This window comes from Eubalaena glacialis, chromosome 7 (assembly GCF_028564815.1).
Source record: "Eubalaena glacialis isolate mEubGla1 chromosome 7, mEubGla1.1.hap2.+ XY, whole genome shotgun sequence".
NCBI lineage: Eukaryota > Metazoa > Chordata > Mammalia > Artiodactyla > Balaenidae > Eubalaena > Eubalaena glacialis.
This window is the reverse complement of record NC_083722.1, coordinates 107204282-107227867: the sequence shown is the minus strand read 5'-3', so window position 1 is coordinate 107227867 and position 23586 is coordinate 107204282. Positions and strand designations below refer to the sequence as shown.

Below are 23586 nucleotides of genomic sequence, written 5' to 3'. Positions count from 1 at the left end.
GAATCTGCCTGCCAATGCAGGGGACACGGGTTAGAGCCCTGGTCTGGAAAGATCCCACATGCCGCGGAGCAACTAATCCCGTGAGCCACAACTGCTGAGCCTGCGCGTCTGGAGCCTGTGCTCCGCAACGGGAGAGGCCGCAACAGTGAGAGGCCCGCGCACCACGATGAAGAGTGGTCCCTGCTTGCCGCAACTGGAGAAAGCCCTCACACAGAAACGAAGACCCAACACAGCCAAAAATAAATAAATAAATAAAAATTAAAAATATATATATATATATATCACTCCAGATCTAGAAACAGTCATTTCTCTAGGAGCTCTGCTGTCTAGAGATTCTGAAGATGTATTATCTTCTCTGGCAATTACATCTCTACAATGGAGAGGCAACACTGGCACTTAAGATCATCCAACTTGCTCTGATCCATAATCAGCAAGTTACTTGATTATAACTTGGCTTTCCACGTAGAATGTGCCAACCAAGGGATTCTGATGAAAAGACTATCACAGTTCTGTTTTTCTGTAGTAAGTTCACATGGGTCAGCTCTGGGTACTCTGCAAAAACCAGGTTTCTGGGCCTTCATAATTGAGAGTCAGACCTTGACACATGGAGATGGAACCAAGCTGAGCAGTCAGCTGGCAGCCTGAGAAACCTCTATCTCATCACATCTATAACACAACTGTAGTCTTCAAGGACAGGGCAGCATTCTGAAGCAGGCACACCTAAGGGTGTCTTGTCATGTTCTTTCTGTCCCACTTTCATCGTTAAATGCCAGTTAAAGCATAATCCCTCTTCAGAGTTCACTAGCTTTTTATATTAGCTCCTTAGCCAAAAGATAAGGCCAAGTATACCACCATCTGTTTCGTGAATCCTTTAGAAGCTTTCTTGCTCCTAAACCAATGTGGGTCAGATTGAGAACTGAATCATATGACTCATGGAAGTAGTTTACAGAAATTCGGGAAGCAGTTCCTCTTTTTGGAGAAGTAAAGGTGAGTGGTATCCAGAAAGACATGCCCAAGGGGAGAGGCCTAAAGTGCTGTCAGCAGAGTCTGTAGGACATTAGGTCTGGAAGGGATCCCGGAGCAACAGACAAACCCTGTTTTAAGATGGAAGGGACCGCAGGGTAGAAAGGTCGAGTGGCTTGTACAAGGTCTCACAGTCAATAGGCACAGCACGGACACTAAACGCTGGCTCCCTGGGTCGGAATGCGGAGGACTTCTCTTGTTTCCTGACTTCAGCACGTGCAGAAACCAACACACAAAAAGTTAAGACATACGGGATGGCTGTTTAATATTTTTAATTGACGCTCATTTCTTTCATATGCCTCGAACTCTTGTCCTTATTTAGATGTCTTGGCAACTATTTCCACATTATACTCCATTTTGTTTTCCCTTATTTTCATAGCCTTGAGTACTGATACAAATATTGCTGCTATTTACCTTTCATCTGACCCCAGTTTGACAAAATGAGTAGAAACAGAAAAGGAATAAGTAAGCAAAGCTGCCCTCTGTCTATCAATCTGCATTTTGCTTACCCCTGACAGAGTAGCTGCCTTCAAATTCACCCTTTCCTTTGTTTTTTTTCTATTGCTGTGCCTCTTCCTGTCTCCTGATCAGGCTTCCCGCTCTCCCTTTGCAATTAGTGCCTTTCCCGGCTGCCAAAGGCATTTTTCAACAGTCCCTACCACGCCTCTCATGAGTCCCCCCCATCTTCAGGATAAATTCCATTCAAGATGCTCCTCAGCCTAGCCTCAACCCGCCTACCTTCCTATTTTTCAAGTTCATCTCTCTGCATCATCCCTACATGCACCCTGTGCTCCAGTTACCTGAAAAAGGCAAATCTGTGCCTTTGAACCTGCTGTTCTCATGTTCATCTGCTCTGTTAAAATCCTGCTATGGCCCCTCTTCTGTGAAGTCTTCCCCATCCCCCAAACTAGAATCATTCCCTCTTTGACACTCTATATCTCTCCTTTATATGTGTCCAGTGGTCTTTGTATTATTTCTTGGGTTACAGTTATAAATGTATATATGTGCAGCCTTTAGCACCAAAACACAGTCTCACTGAAGGCAGGCTGTAACCCCTATTTTCAGCATGATACTGGGATAAAGTGACTGCCCTAGTATTTGGGGTCAACGAGGTTAAGCCTTTTCCAACACAGAAGGAAGAAATACAAACATCATCCAACCTGCCATGAATTCAGGCGCCTGGAAGGGATGATAGAGATGGAAGTCAAACGGCAAAACCGGCAGGCCAGGACCGCACCACAGTGGCGTCCACGTTCACAGTGGTTACTCTGCTGAAAGGCCACTTCCTCTCATGGGGTGGGCCCACTTTCTAGAGGGCTATGACCAGAGTCTACTGAGATGTAGTCAGGGACGGACGTGACTTACCTCCTCAGCTGTGCAGAGAATAGCCTGCCTGAGTCCAGCTGGGGTGGTAAATCAATGGACGGCCCCTGTCACTAGGAACTTCTCCAACAGAACCTCTTCTTCCCCCCAAGAAATGTCAAGTTCTCTAGGTCTGAGGTAAAGTCCTGAGTTTATTTTCAAGGAAAAAAGAACAAAAACAAAAACAAACTCCCAGGTGACTTTAACGTACCACTCTCTAAGTTAAAACCCCTGAGGTAAACCAACATGCCACCTCTCAGACAAACTCCCACCTTTATGACTCATGAGTTTCTGGAGTAGAAAGAGACCTAACCCATTCATTCGGGGTGTTGATCAATGAAGGATACAGTGATAGTGAGAAAAGGCTCAAACCCTTTGTCGGGGCATGATTTTTATCCAAAGCTTGGAAACAAACTCGATGTTTTTCAACAGGAGAATGGATGGCTTTTCAAACTAGTATACACGCGGTACAAGTGGCTGAACTGGAGCTACATGCAGCAACATGGAGACGTTTCAAAAAATACACTCTTGAATGAAAAAACGTTCAGTCGTGGAAGGATATGTACAACCTGACACCATCTATCGACATATAAAATTTTAAAATATGGAAAACAAGGTGATACATTGTCTAAGGAGACAGCACACATGCGGTCAGAGTATGAAGCCAGCACAGATGGGCCATGGTGGTGGGGCTTCCACTCAGTATCTCCCTTCACTCTGTGGCTCAGCGGTAGTATGCAGGCTTTCAGGATCTTCCCTAAGTCCTTTTGCACGTCTGAAGTATTCCATAACAAAGACAGTGGTTGAGAAAAAGCTCTCAAGTGTTTTATGTAAAAATCTCCAGCGTTAGGTATTTTAATGCACTGAGGGCAAAGGACAAAATCCCCCACGAATTTATCAGTCTTTTCCTGGTAGGAGGTGAATCGGGTTCCTGGCCAGGCCTTGCATGGGCAAAACTCAGTTTTCATGAACCTTGCCTCCCTTCTCATCCCCCCTCCCTCCCTGCCTCCTCAGCTGTACGCCTCACTCCGCCCTTTTCTTCCGGAAGCAAACAAGCACATCAGCTGCAGCACCAACTGTCCAGGGTCAACCTGTCTAAGGTCTGTAGGAGGTCTCGGAGCCCGGACTCCCTGAGGGCTTCTCAGGCGCTGCAGTATCATGGAAGCACCGGACATGGCTCAGGGGACATGTGGGTACTAGCTGTGTCACTCAGCCAAGTCAGTGGACCTCTCCTGACCTAGGTGTCTTCATCTGTAAAGCAACCGGTTCGGACCCCTCAGGATAGTCCCTTCCAGCTCTGAAATCGCTGGCACCACAAGCCACATCCAAAAGACGTGGTTCTCTCCACAGCGGAACCTCAAGGATCAGTGCCTCTCGCCCTGAATTCTAACTCTGACACTGGGGAGTCTCCTTGGTGTCAGGGTAAACAAGTTATTTATTAAGAGTATTCTGCAGAAACGCTCTCCCACATGCCTGAGTCACAGTGAAAACAGGAAGACCACACCTTTTTCTTCTAAGGACCGTCCCATGTGCCCACCACCTTCCACCAGCTGTAAAAATGCCTTCATGAAAACCCCACAGGGCCAAGGCCAGGGGGCTGCTCCTTGTGGGTAGGGGCGGGAAGCACACAGGCTGCTCAGAGCAGCAGAGCCCTGACTCCAAAGACAAACCATCTGCCTTGAGGGAAGGCATTTCCTAAGTAGTTCTCAGCAGCCCCAGCCCCCAAGCATTCTTCATTTATGGCACAACAGTGAAACTGAGCACAGGACATAGAGTTATATATTTCTTTTAAATGTGTTATTAGCTTTTTTTTTTTTTTAAGACAGAAAATGTAACCACATAGTACAAGGTTCAAAAGCTAAGTCTCCTTCCACTCCTTTTCCCCAGCAGCAACCACTGTTCTCAATTTCTAGTATATCCTTTAGAGACAGTTCATGCATGTACAAGCCTGTGAACACACAACCACACACGTATACATACACGTGATTTTAAAAGCATACTATGTATGTTCTATACCTTGGTTTTTTTGTAATATTTGTTCTTTCGCTTTTGAAAAGTTTCAAACTTAGAGAAAACTTGAGTGATCACCTCTATACTATTTACCTAAATATACTGATTAATATTTTCCCACATTTTTCTCTTAATATATGTTTATTTTTCCCCCCTGAACCTCTGAAAAGTATACAGTACCGCAGGTGTCATGACACTCATCTTCTGAATACATCAGGAGATCACCTCTAAGAATAAGGGCATCCTCCTGTGCACCCACAACAACATGATCACACCTATGAAAATTAACATTAATTCAATAACATCGCCTAACACAGAGTTTGTATTCAAACGGTCCCAACTGTCTCAAAAATGAAACTTGCTTTTTAAAATTAGAACTCGATCCTGGAGATTTTCCCGTACCATTCAAATAGAGACTCCTCAATATTTTTGATAACTAAATAATAATAAAGACTAACATCTATTAAGTGCTTACTGTGTGTCAGGCACTTTTAAAAGATTTTTCTTGTGCCATCCCTGGGTTAATTTTCTTGTTCTTTTTATAACCTTGTAAGTTTAGTGCATAATTTCTTTCTTTGCATAATTTCTTTCTTTACATAATTTCTTTTATTTTCATTCATTTTTGTTATTCATATAAGACCTAATGTTGATGAATTTTCCTAAGCTGTATTAGCTGTATCAAAAAAGTATTTATGTGTAGAATTTTCACATTATTTTCTAGAGAGTCTACAGTTTTGATTTTGGTTTCCTTACTCACCCAAGGGGAGTTTTTAAATTTTCCAGTGATGTTTTGTTTTAAATTTTTTAAATTTGTATTTTTCAGTTATATTACACAGTGATCAGATACGGTTTTTGTGCTATTTCTACTTTTTTGGTATGTACTGTCGTTTTCTCAGTGTCCTACTATATGGTCAATTTCTGTGACAACTGAAAAGAAGAAAGTTTTTCAATTAATCTACCTTATTAATTAAGGGGAACAGCAGTTTTACGTCTCTACCTCTTTCCTCCACACCAAATTCATGTTAAAAGTCAAATATTTTTATATTTTTGGCATGGGGGTTTAGGACATTTCACCCTCACCACTGTCATGCAATTGTGCTCATATTGGTCTTATATGACATGTCACTGTCAATGAATTAAAGAAGCTTAGCAATGAAAGGGAATTTAAAAGGCATCTAAGCTAACCTCCACTCAGGAATTTCCTTCACAGCATCCTCAAAAGATGTTCAAGTGGATTTAACTTGAATTATTACCATGCCAGAGAACTCAGCACATTGCTGAAGTTGTGGTATGTGTGGCCTCTATCAGGCACTCAAGGATTAAGATTGTATTAACTGGCTACCACCATGAGGACTGCATTACCCAACGCACTTTGGGGACACACAAGAGAAGGATGATATTACATGTGTGCTCTAGAGCTGTGGTCCCCAAACTGTGTGCCTTCAGGCACTGCAGTGAATTTCCACCATGAGGTATTTAAGATATTTGAAACATGATATACAACATCTGTCAGGCCCCACACAAACTACTAGATCAAAGTAGTTTACAGCTTCCACATTAGTTTGTGCTACGATCATTCTGATGATCTCATATCTTTGCAAAATTAGGGTTTTGGCAGTCATTTTATAAAAGCAAGTATTATGTGAAAATCAACACAGAACAGCAAAGGAGTTTGGCAGTGTCCCATCTGATTCCAAGGTTTGGGAAGCTGTGCAGTGCCCAACACGAGCAAACATCCTATTAGTAAACAACTGGTTATTTCAGAATAAAATGAAATTTTCTTTCGATTTATGTGCAGTATTTTTTCGAGTAGTTACTCAATTGTTAGGACATAGCTGCTTGTTAAGTTGTTTGGTCCTAACTACTTAATGAATGGAACTGTTATGTTTTTCTTTTGGCCTAGGGATTCCATGAAGTAACTCCTGAGACTCCAAGAGCACCGTGAACCGAGAGAGCTGGAGAACTCTGGCGGCTCACACCTGAGTTTCAGAGACCAGAAGTCACGCCAGTGATGTCATCAGGATGTGAACAGGTAGCCTTACACATTCACTGAAACAGCAGACATTTCAGGAGTTAGATTGGAGGGAGCGCAGCTTAGGACAGAGTCTCACAGGTGGGACTGGCCTGCCTGCTGAGAAGTGGGAATGGCTGAACACAGACAAGAGAAGGGCCTTTACAAGACCAAAGAGGGCTGGGAATGAATATGGCCTGTTCTGGTGACAGTGAAGACACTGGTCTGGCCGGGGGCCTTGGAAGAGCAGCTGAGGACACGGTGGGGTGGCGTTTGGTCACAGGAACGATGCAGTAGAAACCAGTGTTTTAGGAAGATTAATCCTAGTGGGGGTAGTAGATGGACCGGAGGGATGAGAAGGTAGGACATTCTATCACCTGAAACAGCAATTCTCCTGCATAGTCCAAGCCTGATATAATCCAGAGCAGGTGGTGGTCCCTTCCTTCAACGCAGCATGACACAGGGGACCACACTGCAGAGCTCCCCAAACTGTAGTTCTTGACTGCAAGAATTGCATTCCTTGATTGTGTGCTTAGAAAATTGCTGTTTAAGGATTCTCTCTAACTGGGGCACGCTGGAATCAACTGTTTAGAAATTCTGCTTGGAGACCATAGCCTTCCTTTTAGGAAAGCAGGTAAAATGAGGGACTAAATATGGAATAGAGAAAAAAATACTGGATAGAGACTTGGAGTTGAATCTCGATTTGACCACAAAGAGTGGGCCGAGGCCCTGGCTTCTTTATTCTTAAAATGAGGGCTCTATGATTTGAGATGCAAAGAAATACTAAATTGGCAAAGAGGGCTCCGATCCACCTGATGGCTGAGGTTCAATTTCTTTGTGTACTGATAAGGAGAGCCAAAATTGTGGTTTTAATATTTCATTTAGATTTGCATGAAGCATTTATACCAACAAAGGACTCTATATTATTGAAATATCATAACCTGGGCTCCTGTAAACTATTATTACTGTAATAGCAGTGAATCTATACAACAGACAGGAATATTGGCAGAGACTTGTGGGGAACGAGTATCAGCCTCATGTACCAAAGTTGCCCCACGATGATGACTCACAGACATTTAAAATAAAAATTAAGCCACTGATCTGCTTTGTATCTTGAGGGAACAAACATGATCTGTACAACCTACGTTAAGACAGGGTAGGAATGTCCAGCTATGGCGGGGTGAAGACGGTGGAAACTCAGCGGGGGCAGAAAAACTCAGAACTTGAAATAATTATGAACACAAGAAATAAAGGCTGCGTCAGAAAGGACATGAGGAAAGTCCTATGGAGTTCTGTTTCATTCAAGGAGTAACTTTATTTTTCCTTTCTAGCTTCAGGAGGAATGGCACTGTGCCTTAGAGAATTTGCCCATAAAGCACTCCTGATTCTTTACTCAAACTGCATATAAGGTCAAATGAGACGGTATTTGGGACCCCCTACGGTGATAGGATTCTTAAATGTCAGGACTTGGTGATGAGTCACAGAAGCGGCCTCTGGCTTTTTCAATAGCCACCTGAATTCCAGTCTCTTTGATAGCCCTGACGTGACTTTTTAGAGTCACTGGTCTAGTGGCGGCACGAAGCCCCAGCCTCAGCAGCCCCCAGAGAAGACCAGGGTAAACATGGCCACAGTCAGCCTTTGCTGCAGTAGGGAGGCCGTGGTTGCTTTACAGAGGAGGAGGAGGGGGAACAGAAAACATTCTCTCATCCTTGGGAAACTTGCAAAATGACTTCCCTCCAGGAGTTTGTGCAAGGAAACTCTCTACCTCCTGCCCCTGCTCCCAGGTCAGTGAACCCATTCATGGATTAGGAAGTGACCCGCAAGCACCAGTGTGAGGAGAGGGGCGCGGCGGGGGAAACGCTCGGAGAGAATGCTGTATCCTGTTTAACTTGGCCTTGCCAACGCCAAACCCTTTCTCTGTGAATGTTTCTTTAGTTAAAGAGCGATAACATCCTCCTTCCAGTGGCCTCTGCTCTCACAAAACGGGCTATTCTCCATTCTCGTGAAAACACTCACCATCACTCAGCCGCTCCTACAGCCACCGCCAGACAGGGAGGAGGCCCTGACTGACTCGCATCTCAGGGCCGCCTTGTGCAAGTCGCTGGAAGCACACGTGCGATGCACACACACCAGGTCAGACTGACAGGCAGCCTGGGTCCTTACGGTGCAACGTCCACTACATGCACTTTGCATCTCGCTGTTGCCCGTTCAGTGAAGGGGAAATGATGGGTGAATGGGGGAAGTAAAACTAAACTAGATAAAGTGTGCTGGTGGCCTGAACTAAGAAAGAGTTCTCGAGAGCCATGCTTATGAACAAGGGCAAAACTGACACTCGGTACCCGCGGCTGCTGGAAGGACAGCAGAGAGTTTAGAGAGTTAGCGTTAGTAGAAACCCCAGACCCCCCATGTGACTGCAGGTGGAAAAGGACGCCCAGTTCCTCGTGTCCTAAGAAGGCGCCTTTCTCCCAGAGTCTTTAGGAACTTGCCTGCGGTTTGGTCTGGGCACCTTACTCTCTATCGACCAACACAAAAGGGAGCTGACATCACCAAGGCTGTGGGATCACGGTCTCTGCCACCTGTCTCCCTGCATGAGACCACGTGAGAGCACGGGGGGTCCAAGGACTTCAGTGCCTGTCTCCCCACAGGATTATGCACCTTACCTCACCCCCAGTAAAAACCCCGAGCAGCGCACGATGGCCTGCAGCAGCAAACCCGTCTGCATCTCCAGCCTGGGCCTTCTCTGCCGCCCCACCTTATCAATCCGAACTTCTCTCTCATCATCTCCCACCCCTCACCGCACCCCCATGCATGTCTATCTCCGAGCCTTCAATCACCCTGTGCTCCTTAATTCTGTCCACATGTCAAGATACAAGACAATCCCTGCCCCCTTCCAGCCCAGGGCCGGCGTACCAGAGCCTGGCTTGCGCGCTACCGTGGAAGAGCAGGTGTGGATGAGGGCTTGCAGAGCATCTGTTCCACACCTCCACGGAGGGCACGCACTGCCCCCACAGTCCCTCTGGCGAGCGGCTGCCGGTGCTCTACGACTGGCGTGCGGGATGTCCTCCACACCCGCAGGGCCACGAGCCCACCTCCTCCATTCTGCCCGACAACTTCAAGGGCGGGTAACAGAACCACAGAGTCTTCTCTGGGAGCGCCCCCTACTCCCTGCTCGGCCCCTGGGGCACAAGCCGCACTTGCCCCGCAGGTGGGACAGCCATCTGGTATCTGAGGATGGGACAGGGCACCCCTCTGGCTTCCTCTTCCTCCACCTAACTGCTCATTCTTTTATCTGAGGATGTTCCTGGTAACATGGTTCCCGATCCCGGTCCTCCACATCCCTCGCTTCTGCAGGTGTGGTGATCTGAAGTCAACCCGCCAGGTGTGGGTTCTGGCCACTCGGTTCCTAGAGACGGAGCTTCACGGCGCAGAAGCGATCTGTGACGCCCCTTCACACTGCTTCACTCGTACTGTGCTCACGAGTGTTGAAAACCTCTTTTCACTGGTTCTGTTTATTGCATCTCCCCCATCCTATGCTCATGGAAACTTTTTTTAAAAAAAGACGTAAGGACTTACACGTCTGTCTGTTGTACTTCAACTTTTTAGGTTCGGCCTCATGTCTGTCATGATATCTTTAGATCCTGATTTTAGTGTTCTTTCCTGGCTTAGCATCACCCATGAATTTGGTAGATGTACCAATTCTGTCCTAATCTAAATCATGGATAAAAATGCTGAAAAAGACAGTTTTTGAGGACTGAACCTTTTTGGCATATCACCTTCCCTTTAGGTTGTGAACTGTGCTTTGTGCAATACTGTGCATATAATAAATGATTAAATATAACTGCTGAATTACACCAAATTCTACTCCACATCAAAGAATATTATAAGTATAATATATTTTTATGGTAATGATGGAATCAATCTTGATTCTTTCTTGCTGGTTTCATCTTCTCTTTCTCTCTCTAAGCCTCCCTCTCTCTTTAGCCCTCAGAACTCTGGGAACACGATGTAGCCTGCAAAGCCCAAGGAATAAACATTATGTCAATAACATGTTCCTTCAATCCTTTTGTAGAGTCTATCCTGATTGGCTGCAAAGTCAGTCTGTAGAAAACCCACTGCATTAAAGCAGATAACATCTGTGAATCCTCTGATTTCCTGTTTGGCTCCAGTGTCAATATAATAATAGCTTCTTGTAGATATTTTTACTGTAGGATAAACAGACTAAGCTCCACTTTTAAATACAAGGATTTGAGTGTGGCAGTACACGCCGAAATGGGGGCTTCTGCGTGCCTCCTGTAAAATAATCTTCCCATCGTATTCCTCAAGATGGTCAGCAGTAACATGTTAAAAGGGGAGTGTAACGTCGCTAGCGCTCTTCACATGCATTTCCCATCCCCAAGAAAACGCAAAACGTAAGCAGGGGAAAGAAAAACCCTCCTCTGACAGAAAATGGAAAGCAGGCATCTATGCACATTGGGAGCTCAGTGGATACTGGATGATTCTAAGAACCATACCCTTATTTAGCTTAGAAAACACTCTACTGTGAGGTTTGAGCACCAGGAAAACAGGACTAAGGTCCCGGGGGCCTGCTTCTCTTCTCTTCCACATTCTGGGATTAAGCATGACTGACCAGAAAGGAGGAAGATGGGTGCTGGATGGGGGGGGAAGAGGGTGTACTGGAACATGTGGGGGAGGAGAGGGCAGGAGAAGCATTCCTAAAATGATCACTACTTTCTTTTTGGTCACAATAGGCAATGATTAATCTTGAATTCTTAAATGATATTAAGTAGGAAGGTGAGTAGGACTTAGGGGTGGGCATAGGTGGAAAAAAGTTGAGAACCCAAACTAAGGTGATTAGTCAGATTAGTGATCCTTGGGGGACTGAGTGCAGAGGGTTCAAGGGAAGCTCTGGAGTAACTAGAAACGTTCTGAATCTCAACTTGGATGGTATTTACACAAGTGTATAGCTAATAAAAATTCATTGAGGTGTACACCTAAGATTTATACATAATTGAGATTTAATTGTATATAAATTATAGAATCCTCAATAAAAAGGTTAAAAAAAATAATAGAAGGATTGAGAAGCACTGGCTTAGTAGCCTGGCACTAGCTGTCCCCTTTAACTCATGGAAGGGTGTTTACAAGATGGAAAAGGATATTATCAACTTGGGAGGCTGGTAAATTGTACCACCAATCAAAGTCATCTTCCAACAAACTGAATAGTAGCTCTTGGTGAGGCCTGATGCAAGGCCAGACTGTCCCCTGGGGCTGGGAGGAGCAGTGTGGATCCACAAGGAAGGAAGGGTGACAGTCGCCAGACATAGCTTTTCACACCTTGGGGACGAGGGGCCCACTGGGGCCAAGCTACCTGCCACAAAGACAGGTCTGAGCTAACCGTATCTTTCTTTGCTGCTGGCTTTAGACTGAGGGACAAAGAAGTCAAATCAAAGGGTACCAAGGGGAAGAGATTCTAATCCCAGGGAAAGGTGGTGGGTCTGGTGGGAAGCGAGACAGTGAGGCCTTGGGTCCTAAGAGAGCAGGAGGCCCAGACGTCAGACACTGAGCACCACTGTGTTTCCACAGCTGTCGCTGGTGCCGGGCCGGGGGCTGAGGGGTGGGCCGCTTCCCCTCTCACACAGCATCAATATATTCATAGCATGAACTTCCCAGCCCAGTGCAAAGGCAGGCAGTGTGGAAGCACAGTCTAGAGAGTGACCAGAGAGGGGACTTGGTACCAGGAGAGGGAGAAAGGATTTCAGGAGGTGGTCGCGTGTTCCACACGTGCAGGAGGAAGGGCTCTCTGGAGCCTGGCTCAGACATCCATTGAGTTACGGCCCTTGGACTGTCACGAAAGTCTCACAAATGTTTGTATGTTTGGCCTGACAACCCTACAAGGTGGGCATCTTCACTGCCATTTTGTGGATAAAGACATGGCAGTCCACGAAGATGAGATGATTGACCCTGTCATACTACTGGCCGAAGGCAGAAGCAGGAACCAGGGCCTGCAGGCCAGGGTTTTCTCCACTTTAGCAAGCCTCAAAACAGGGTCTGAATCTCTGTTCTCCAGGCTCAACGAAGCTCCAGTCATTTTTGGGCACTGCGGTATGGACATGGAAGTCTGAGGCCTAACTCAGGAGTTCAGTTCATTAGTTGAGACTCTGTTTTTACTTCTGTTGTAGAGGATAATTATTTGTTAATTACGATCTTATAAAGTATTCTGATAATAGGAGATATCAGTGGAATCATGACCTCAGAACTTGCTATGTGAAATACAAGAAATGTGGAATTCTAGGTTTTTGTGGGTGAATCACACACACATATTTTGATATAGAATATATGAGAAGCTTATAACTTATAGCAAATAATTAATCTTGACTAAAAGAAAAATGCAAGAACCCTAATTTTTTTATAATGGTAAACTATATGTAACAAAATCTATCATTTCGGCCATTTTCAAGTGCACAGTTCAGTGGTAAGTATACTCTGACACTGCTGTGCAACCATCACCACTATCCGTCTCCAGAACTTTTTCATCATCCCAAACTGACACTCTGCCCCCTTTAAACGCGAACTCCCGTTGTCTGTTCTCAAGCAGTGGCTTCCACAGCACTTCGCCCGGAGCACGTGCTTAGGGAATGCTTGTTGAAGGAGAGTGAGATTTACAGGCGTACAAGAAGACCAACTATCATATGAATAAAAGAGATTAAAGGGAATATATTTTTCCATAACTAAAGACTAACAGCATCGTAGCCAAGAAGCATTAAGGGTAATTTACAACTTGTTTACACTTCTGGCATCAACTCTAATCATCTACTGTGACCAAGACCTCCTGCTCTCTTTAGATGCACCAGCAGGTGACGGGGACGTCTAATGATGGGGGTGGGAGAGAAGAGACACCTGGCCAGCCGGCACTCGGGGCTAGTTGTTGAACTGTCACCTAGTGGACAGGGACACGGTTCTCTCCTAGGCAAGCCTCCTTTGACAGATTTGTGTGACTTGGCAGTGACCCTGTGATGGAAATTCACCGAGAAGCCTAGATTTCAAGTGCTGGTGAGCAGAGCTTTCAGAGGTCTTCTGTACAGAAGCAGCTAGTGAGGAGGCAAGGCTTCCCAATCCCCTTTGGGTGAAGTTAGAGAAGCAAAGAAACACGGATTGCAAGGCTTCTTACTGACTCTGGCACTGCAGAAGCATGGAAAGCCTGAACACATGGCCCCTTCACTTCCGAATCTCCTAATCTGGTAAAGGCACACGGCCCTAACTGAAAAGGGTTGGAGGTAGACGATTTGTTGGAGGGAGGTTAGCTAGGTTTTCAAAAACTGACCAAGGGACCAGGCAGGCACACATACAGCAAATGGCCACTGTGCCACTGGTTGGCCTCCCTTGACTTTCTTTGGCTGAAGAATAATTAAAGAAACAAATTTTACTGGAAAAAAAATTATCCATTTGGATCTGTGGTGCTCTCTGTGGTCTGTGACTCATCTGACAATTGCTCTTCAACAGCTTTTCCTTTGCTTCCTGGAGAACACGCCTTACCCGATGCTTCATACTCAAAACCCTAGGCTGGGAAGGTGATTCTGAGCTGGCGGACTTGGACTGGTTCAGAGATGCTCTGTTCCAAGAGACGGGACTGATAAATATCTGGGCTTTGGAAGTAACTTTATGATGTTTGGATTTTGTGCTGGCACCAGCCTCTGGGTTTTAAGCACTTTGCTGTCATATGGTGTGCAGCCTTTCCAAGAAAAACTCTATAAAATGAAAATACTTTATTGCCACGGCCTTTGACTTCTTGAGAGTCACACAAATACTGTAATCTCTTGCAACATTTAATTTAATTTAATCTCGGTTCACCTAAATAAAAAAATTAGTTCTGAATCTGCCCATTTCACTTCTTAAAAAGCACCAGTCTTCTCTATGTTTCACTGTTTTGTTTGCTATGTGCCAAACTGTTATTTCACATATGTGAAAAGAAAATTGGCATCAAGTCCACATGAACTAAACTACTGGCAAAGGCGATGCTGGAGCTTGCCATTGAGAAGATTAGATTCCCAAGAAACTCCTCTAGCAGCATCCAATATCCACAAACTGAAAAGTGTGCGTGTAAATACACACATACTCATTCAACTGAAAGAAGCTGCCTCCCCGCCTCCGAGTTCAGGTAGTATCCTATCAGTGGTTTAATTTACCCTGAGCTTCAATATCGCAGTTGTACAAATAAATACATTTAAAAAATGTGCATTGATTAATAAGATAAATAGGAAATAGAGAATTTATTTTTATTCAAGTGTGAGTTTGCCCATTTCAGTCATCTTTCTTATTTGCTTAATTAACAGGATGATTCACACTTTCCCCGTAAATAAGATCAGGTTAGGGTGGGGGGTGAGGGTAGGAGGGACACTTTTCTTTTGAATTTTCAATTAATGTTTTCCTTTACTTTAAAGGCTTTTTTCTCTTTAAGTCTGCTACTTTGCAGACTGCTTTGCCTTTGCACTCACAGATTCAAATATGGAGCTAAACCAGGAGGGAAATGGAAAATTTTATTATCCAGAACTGTGGTAAATAAATGGTTGAATACTTCAAGGTAGTTGAAAACTGTGCTCCCTGGAACCCTGGATCCTGAGTTGCTCGTGGTAATGCAGCCGTGGTGGCCATGCCACCAGAGCAGGCATCTTTTATTTGTGCCTGTCCCATCTCTTCAGCGCCCTGCCCTTAGATCACACTATTAAGGGGTCTCTGGTGCGCAAGAATGACTACAAGTAAGGTTAGGCAATCATTTGAAACTCAGACAGACACTTTTTCAACTCAGTCTCACAAAGGTGGAATATGTCTAAAAGAAACATGGAGATCCACACTTTGGGGAAACATGTAGAGAATGTTGTTTAAGTTTGGATCCTTCAGATTTTCACATTCGTTTTCTTTTTTAAAAAATATTTATTTATTTTTGGCTGCATTAGGTCTTTGTTGCTGTGTGCGGGCTTTCTCTAGTTGCGGCGAGCGGGGGCTGCTCTTTGTTGCAGTGCGCGGGCTTCTCATTGCGGTGGCTTCTCTTGTTGCAGAGCACAGGCTCTTGGCACATGGGCTTCAGTAGTTGTGGCACACGTGCTAAGCAGTTGTGGCTCGCGGGCTCTAGAGTACAGGCTCACTATTTGTGGTGCGTGGGCTTAGTTGCTCTGTGGCATGTGGGATCTTCCCGGACCAGGGCTCAAACCCGTGTCCCCTACATTGGCAGGCAGATTCTTAACCACTGCGCCACCACGGAAGTCCCTCATTTTCTCAAATAATCGTTGGTTTTCTTAGTCATTGGGGTACCACCTATAGGAACATATCAATGTCTCTGACAGGATTGTCAACCACAGGACTTTATCTTCTCTACCTTACACCCAGGGTAACATGTGATCCAAGCTTGGCCCATCACATGGTGCCATTTCCTTGGCAACAGTAATTAGCCCAGGGGGTGGGTGTATGACCCACGTAGAACCAATCAGAGTCCTTCCCTGAGACTTATTTATGAACGATGGAAGACACAGTGTTGCTTTCCACTGGAGTTGTTCAGCTAAGAAGGTGGGAATCTGGGGCGACTAAGGGCCATGGTTCCTGACACGGAGAGAAGCTGGAGGCCCATCCTCAGAATGAGGCCAAGCACAGGCAGGCTCAGCTGAGAAATGGACAGAAAGTCTCAGAGGAACTGAATCCTAGTTCCTAACCCTGAGGCCTGGTTCCTGCAGCTCTTCCTTTAATCCTATAAGCAGTTCCAGTAACATTCCAGCTACATAAGCTGGGAAAGTTCCTCTTTGTTAAGGTTGGTTAGGATTAGGTCTTTGATACTTACAACTAAAAGAGTTCTGAATAATGCAGGGGCCCTTCTTAACCTGGGAATCACACTGTTACTAAGTTCTTCAGTGATTAATGGCTTCCCAGCTGTCTGTTAATGAAAGCCACTTATCTTTTATACCAACTTTTTGTTAGCGGCATCTCATGTCAATGTATATGTCAAGAAAGAAATGCTGAAACTTTAAATTAGAGTGGGAAAAAATGCTTGTGTTAAAAAAAAAAAAGAATTATATTAATATACTTCTGCACATTTAGCATTTCTCAGCACATGGGGAAACATTCATTACTGAGTATATTTACTGATTCAGGAGTTTGTAGCACAAAAATTCTAATCCACATCTTATTTTATCACCATTGTTCATCTACCTTGTGAAACAAAAGAGGCCGAGAACCACACTGGGGAAGAATAAAAGAGAAGCTTCCATTCACAGGAGTGCTTGATTCTTCCTGTCCATATGTTTAGGTTCTGCTTCTTCCCCTCCAGTACTGAACACCATAGAGATGCTGGCAGGTACTAACATGCTCCCTTTTAATTATACCACCAAATTGCTGCAATAACTGATTGCCAGTTAAATAATTATAATCAAGTGGCCATTGTGCATAACAATCATTTAATGACTGCCATCCCAAAACACTATAATAAAGAGAGCTTTAATGAAGAAATCTGGAAAGGGGCCAGGGTTTTATGGCGGATTGCTTAAAGGGAAAGACAGCCATAATCTGTATTTAAGATTAAAAGAAGCCTTTAATCCAGATGCTCGACATTAAACAAGGGAGTGGAGTCATGTTTTGATCAAAAGTTACTGCATGCATAAAAGAAGTAATGTAAATGTTCTTTTAGGAATTAAAAAAAAAAGCCTCCAGTAAATTATATAAAGGAAGTGTTCTTAACCATTTGCTTTGGAAAAAAATGAAAAGGAAGAACATATGATTTTCATTTTGGACAAGAATACTTAGCTAAAATAAAATAAAAGGGAACAGGATTTTATTTGATTTGTATAGTATCACTGAAAACAAGGGAGCTGCCATTCAAGCTACCTTGTACCAGTAATCATTCTCCTACTGACTCTATTTTTTACCCTCACTTTCCTAGGCCAGGCCTGACTCTTTGGGAGGTGTAATTACATTCTCACACAAAGTCCTAACTGAAATGGTTTTGATGATCTCAGCTCTAGCAAACAGTAGTTCTCATCTGAGGGGAAAAAAACAAAACAAAACAAAAATCTCACCACATAAAACTCAGATCAACTGGCAGCTACTGCCACTGCTGATGCATGGAATATTTGGCTAACAAATTAAGACTGCAATTCCTAGAATTGCAGCCATTTTCTACAAACTGCTATGTAGCCTGGCCAATGATAAACACCAGAGCCTCCAGATTTTGCTAGAGTGATTGCTGGGAGAAAACTAAAAGCAACATAAGTCCTCTCAAGGAAGAATAAGAGGGAAAAAGCAAAACCAAACCAAAATAGTTCCTAGAGATATAAATAGATATAGACCAGATTTGGGCTCCAACAGCTTTCCTAATACCCCAGCATAAAGGAACAGGACCTGACCCTAGTTAGGTGCCCACAGAACACCCCAGCCCTTAGGAAATCCTGATGATGGCTTGGGGCTATGTAAAGACCCTGAGAGTCTGAGGGAAACAAACCACACCTGGCATCATTCTTGTCCCAAGGTGAACATTCAGAATGGAAGAAAACGGCTCTGGAGCTCTTGAGGTGCCCCAGCCTGTCCGGGTTCTGGGGATTGTGTGACAGAGACAGATGAACCAGGGTTAGGAAAATGTCCCCACCGGCCTGCCTGTCTGGGGTAGAGGACACAGGTCAGGACAGATTTCCTAAGACCATTTCAGCTTAAAATTGACCTAGAAGAAGGTGTAGGATTTCAATTATGACATCAGAACTTTTCCTGATATTCTAAGTTAAGGGTATTAACAAATTCTCCTTCAAGAAGTCCCCGATTTTGAACCCTCTTACACTGTTGGTGGGAATGTAAGTTGATGCAGCCACTATGGAAAACAGTATGGAGATTCCTCAAAAAACTAAAAATAGAGTTGCCATATGACCCAGCAATCGCATTCCTGGGCACATATCTGGACAAAACTATAATTCAAAAAGACACATGCACCCCAACGTTCACTGCAGCACTATTTATAATAACCAAGACATGGAAACAACCTAAATGTCCATCGACAGATAAATGGATAACGATGATGTGGTACATAGATACAATGGAATACTACTCAGCCATAAAAAAGAACAAAATGATGCCATTTGCAGCAACATGGATGGATCTAGAGATTATCATACTAAGTGAAATAAGTCAGAAAGAGAAAGACAAATACCATATGATATCACGTATACATGGAATCTAAAATATGACACAAATAAACTTATCTATGAAAGAGACTCACAGACAGAGAACAGACTTGTAGTTGCCAAGGGGGAGGGGTGGTGTGGAAGGGATGGAGTGGGAGGATGGGGTGAGCAGATGCAAACTATTATATATAAAATGGATAAACAACAAGGTCCTACTGTATAGCACAGGGAACTATAGTCAATATCCTGTGATAAACCACAATGGAAAAGAATATGAAAAAGAATGTATATATACATATAACTGAATCACTTTGCTGTAGAGCAGAAAGTAACACCACACTGTAAATTAACTATACTTCAATTAAAAAAATAAATAAATAAAATTGAAGAGAAAGAAGTCCCCGATTTTCAGTCTGCGTTAGAGGTGCTCCCTCAGCCGCCCGGCTCCTCCCCCAGATGCTCACAGGTCTGGCCGCCTCCTCTACATTCAGGTCTCAGTTCGGAAGCCGCCTTCTCACAGGGACCGCCACCAACCCACCAGTCTAAGTTGTCTAACTCCTGACCTCTATTCTCTCCACTTCCCTCCCCACCCCAATTCATTCTAACCCAATACCCTGTTTTGTTTTCATCTTTGTGCTCACCACTAGCTGAAGGTTTCTTTTTCCGTTTGTTTGTGGAACTAGGATGTAAGCTCCTGCAAAACATGGAGCCTTGTGTGCCTTGACTACCACTGTATCCCCAGAGCTTGGAAGGGGCCCAGCACTTAAATGAACATGCTGTCTCCTCCACAGCCTTGCACACAGGCTACCACTTCCCAGGCACTCAGCCAGCTGCAGCTGAACTGAACTGCACTGAATTCAACCAAGGGGCAGATAACTAGGGCACAGATAAAAATCTAGCTTTGGCCACTGTCTTGCCGTATCAGATGTATAATGAAGGGCTCATAACTGGGACCTGTGCTTATCAAGGAGTTCACAGGACCGAAAAGGCAGTGGACATGAGGGTGAACATATGTAAAGATATTTAGGGCTCACCAATATTTCTGGGTTCAAAAGAAGTGCGAGGAGACACAAATGTCTAAATTCACAGCACAAAACAGCTGATTAGCACACTGTGAAACCGGGGCCAAGGTTACATTTAAAACAAAGTCTTGATTTAAATTTATATATATACGCCAGTCAGGTTCAGATAGAAGGAGAGTGGGAACTGGAGGCAGAATTCACCATTTTCTGAACTTGAATGGCACCATAAACTACACTGTATCACACAGCACTTAGCAATGATCCTATCTTAAATTTACTCTCATTGTTTCAAATGCGTTAGTCTTATTCCTTCCACTTCAGGTAAGAAATTGGATCTTATATTTTTCCAGTATGTTAGCACTCCTAGCCTAATTTGTGGAGAATTAACTTTGAAGGTTACCAGACTCAGAACTGAATTCCAAGGTCTTCTACCAGTTCTAAGACATTTGGCAAATTATTTATCCTCTCTTAACCTTAATTTCCACATCTTTTAAATAGTGATAATGATACCCATCCCACAAAGGGTTGCTATGAGAAATAAATGGGATTATTTGCAAAAAAGAAGTCCTACTGATGTACTTAACAGAAAGTAGGTACTCAAAAAATTAAAATTTCCATTTGGGTAGATGGTAGGAGCTCAAAATACACTAAATAGGTGGCAACCAAATTGGGGTGGAAAGCATGCCAGGAAACAAGTATATGAAGAGTGGCAGGAAAAAAAACAAGTTATCAATTGGAAGACACAAAACATGGCCCAAACTGCTATGGTGTTTTGTTATTATTCCCCACATAAGCAGGATCTGCAAATATTCGTATTTTATGGCTTGATCACAGTGACATGTGGCAGTCAGAGCTGAGTATCAATCAGAAAGTCACTGAATATGAGAAATCATTGGTTAACGGCCGAAAGAAAGTAATAGGAAAGTATGTTCCTGAGAACAGTATTTACTTTATTTATTTATTTAATTTATTATTATCATTATTATTATTATTTTTGCTGTGCCGCAGCTTGTGGGATCTTAGCTCCCTGACCAGGATTTGAACCCAGGGCCATGGCAGTAAAAGTGCCAAGTCCTCACCACTGGACTGCCAAGGGAACTCCCAAACAGTACTTACTTTAAATCTATATAGTATCAGAGAACTCATGGCAGGATTCCAATTTAAAAAACACTGGGATTCCTTGATCTTATCAAGAAACGCAAGTCATCATGAAAAACTCTTGTGTTCACATCACTCCATTTGGCATTCCAAGGCTCCGACACAAACACTGGAGCTGCTGGACCCATCACAAAGTCTAGGGTGAAAAGTCAGTCAAAGAAAGCAGTAAACTGGCTATTTTTAATAATCCTGGGGGACAGATATTTACAAAAAAAAAGAAGACAAGGCCACCTGCTTGGGGTCCATCATACCATTTAGCTCTTGGAAATAAAAGAAATATTAGCAACAAAAAAAAAAGGAAAAGTAACCGGAGTGGACAGCTATCACTCTGCCTACTCGGACTGCGGCAACTTTATCCCTGTGAAAATCATACCAGTTTTCTAATTTCTTACCGATTTCTCCCTGACCCTCAGGGCATGTGATTTAGGTGGGTCATTCACCCCATGTACCACTGGTGATGGGAACATATCCCAGATCTGACCAGGGAGAGTTACCCCCGGCCCCACCACTGTGACTGAGCCATCAGTGACCAGTAAAGCAGGACATGAGCCAGCGCCACTGGGAACAAGGCTCCCTTTCCATGGGAGTCGCTAAGCCCGGGGCTCCCAGTGCCAACTTGCTCTCATGAGGAGACAGCCTGCCTCAGAACAAAGCAATGCAGGAAACAGCCAGGCAAAGGAAAGAGGGCAGAAAGGTCACTATTGACATTTTTTGAAAACTTGGATCTAGTAGTGCCTAAGGCTAGAACTATCTATGAATTTTTCAGTTACTTGAACAAATAAATCCCCATGTTTGCTTAAATCTCTTTGAATTAGTGTCTAACTTTCAACCAAGAGAGTGTGACTGATACAGGAAGTAATCTTGTAGAGTTTAATCCTAAAGGACTTATCTAAAAAGGCAGCCTGTGAAGCACTTTTCTGAGTACTCTTAAAAAAAAGTTAGAGTAGAACATGTGAGATGCTGGGGAACCACCAGCATTTCTTTCTTTTTTTTTTTTTTTAATTTATTTTTAAAATTTATTTATTTTTGGCTGCGTTGGGTCTTTGTTGCTGCGCGTGGGCTTTCTCTAGTTGCGGCGAGCGGGGGCTACTCTTAGTTAAGGTGCGTGGGCTTCTCATTGCAGTGGCTTCTTGTTGCGGAGCATGGCCTCTAGGTGCGCTGGCTTCAGTAGTTGTGGCTCGCAGGCTCAGTAGCTGTGGCGCACAGGTTTAGCTGCTCCACGGCATGTGGGATCTTCCCGGACCAGGGCTCGAACCCCTGTCCCCTGCATTGGCAGGCGGATTCTTAACCACTACACCACCAGGGAAGTCCCCACCAGCATTTCTTGAGCCAACAATTCCATTTAACCAAATACAAATGGAATATAAATGAGACAAGTGCACTGTGAGGTCACCGTGGACAGAAGGAGAACTTCTATTCACTACGTCCCTGATCCTTCATCTTCACCTCCCATCAAACACATTCACTCATTGTTTCAAAAATGTTCTGAGTAAGCACCAAATATGTGTCAGGTATTATGCTAGGTACTGAGGATAGAGAGATGATTAAGACATAGTTCTCATTCTCAGGAAGCTAATGAATAATTATGATCCAGGGTGACAAATGTGAGAAGGGACCCTTCAGAAAGGATGAGTATGCGTTTGCCGGGTGGGGAAAACAAGAGCAAAGGGGCGGTGGGAAGCATGGGAGGTCCAGGGCGGGAGGTAGGCTGGAGCCGGGCTGTAAGGGCGTCTGCGACTGCCCTGTGAGGGGCTGACCTGATCCTGAAGCCAAACTGAGCCTCTGCAAGTCCCTGAGTAACTGTGTGTGCCACCAAAGGCCTGATAACCTTTGTGGAGGGTGGACTGGAGGGGACAGAGACTGAAGGCAGGTCTTACTGGGGCCCGTGGTCATCAATGGGAAACGGCCATGGCGACTCTGGTGGAGAAAAGCCAGACTGGAGTAGAAGGCAAGAGTCTACAATCCTAACTCACAAAGCACTGAAAACCAATCCCATGCCGATGACTTGAGAAGAACTCTGGTCCAGGGGGTTATCTGCATCTTAAAGGACAAAGACCGAGTCAGAGTAATATGGGGAGAGGGTAATAAATGCCTGTGCCTTCTCAGACTCTGGGTCTCAGCTCCTCCATCCTAAGTTCTCTCCCCACCCTAAATCCCATCCACCCACAGAGCTCCACTTCAGGGAACGCCACTGCTCCATATCTGCTGGTAGCTTGTTGGGTGCCCCCTTGCCACGGATCCTACACTTGTATTTTAGACCTGATCATTCACGACATTTCTCCGAACCACAGCTTCCTCATCTTGAAAATGGGAAGACTGTCATTTATCTCAGGATAAGGATCAAAATAGGAAAAATTCCATAGAGCGCTCTACACAGAACCTGGCATGTGATAAACACCCTGTACACAGAAGCTGCCACACGCCTGCAGAAGATGAAGTCGGCTGCACTACACACTACGAAGACTCAAAGACATCCTCACGCCAAGCCGCGGCTTCTCACTTGCCAGGGATTTCCAGATCATACAGTTAACAGAATGTCGCTCTAAGAACAAGGCAGAAGCCCTTTCGTGGTAGTTAAAGTACGTGGACTAACACAAGTGCACAACCTCTGAAGTCCCCTTAGAACTCCGCTCAGGCTGCTGTGAATGGGGCCGGAGAAGAGGGGTGTCGGTGCTCCTGGAGGTGGAAACGCAGCTCTCAGCCAGCACTTCCATGGGCGAGACGGTCAAATGTATCACGGTTCCTCGTCCAAGAGTGTGGGAACGGCCAAGGAGTGTTTTGTGACTGAAGGGAGAAACTCCAGACTAACAGATAGGCTTGTTGGTGGTGTAGCTCTGTCTTATCCTTGAAGCTG

The 23586-nt window shown here is 44.4% G+C and overlaps 1 protein-coding gene and 1 non-coding gene across 6 annotated transcripts in view; both read right to left on the bottom strand.

Annotated features, from left to right (window-relative positions):
• ATG7 (autophagy related 7) overlaps positions 1-23586 on the bottom strand; it is a 333595-nt gene that overhangs the window by 61627 nt on the left and 248382 nt on the right. The window lies entirely within an intron of this gene.
• On the bottom strand, positions 20598-20671 carry TRNAK-UUU (transfer RNA lysine (anticodon UUU)). Its single transcript has one exon. It is a non-coding gene; the product is annotated as a tRNA-Lys (tRNA).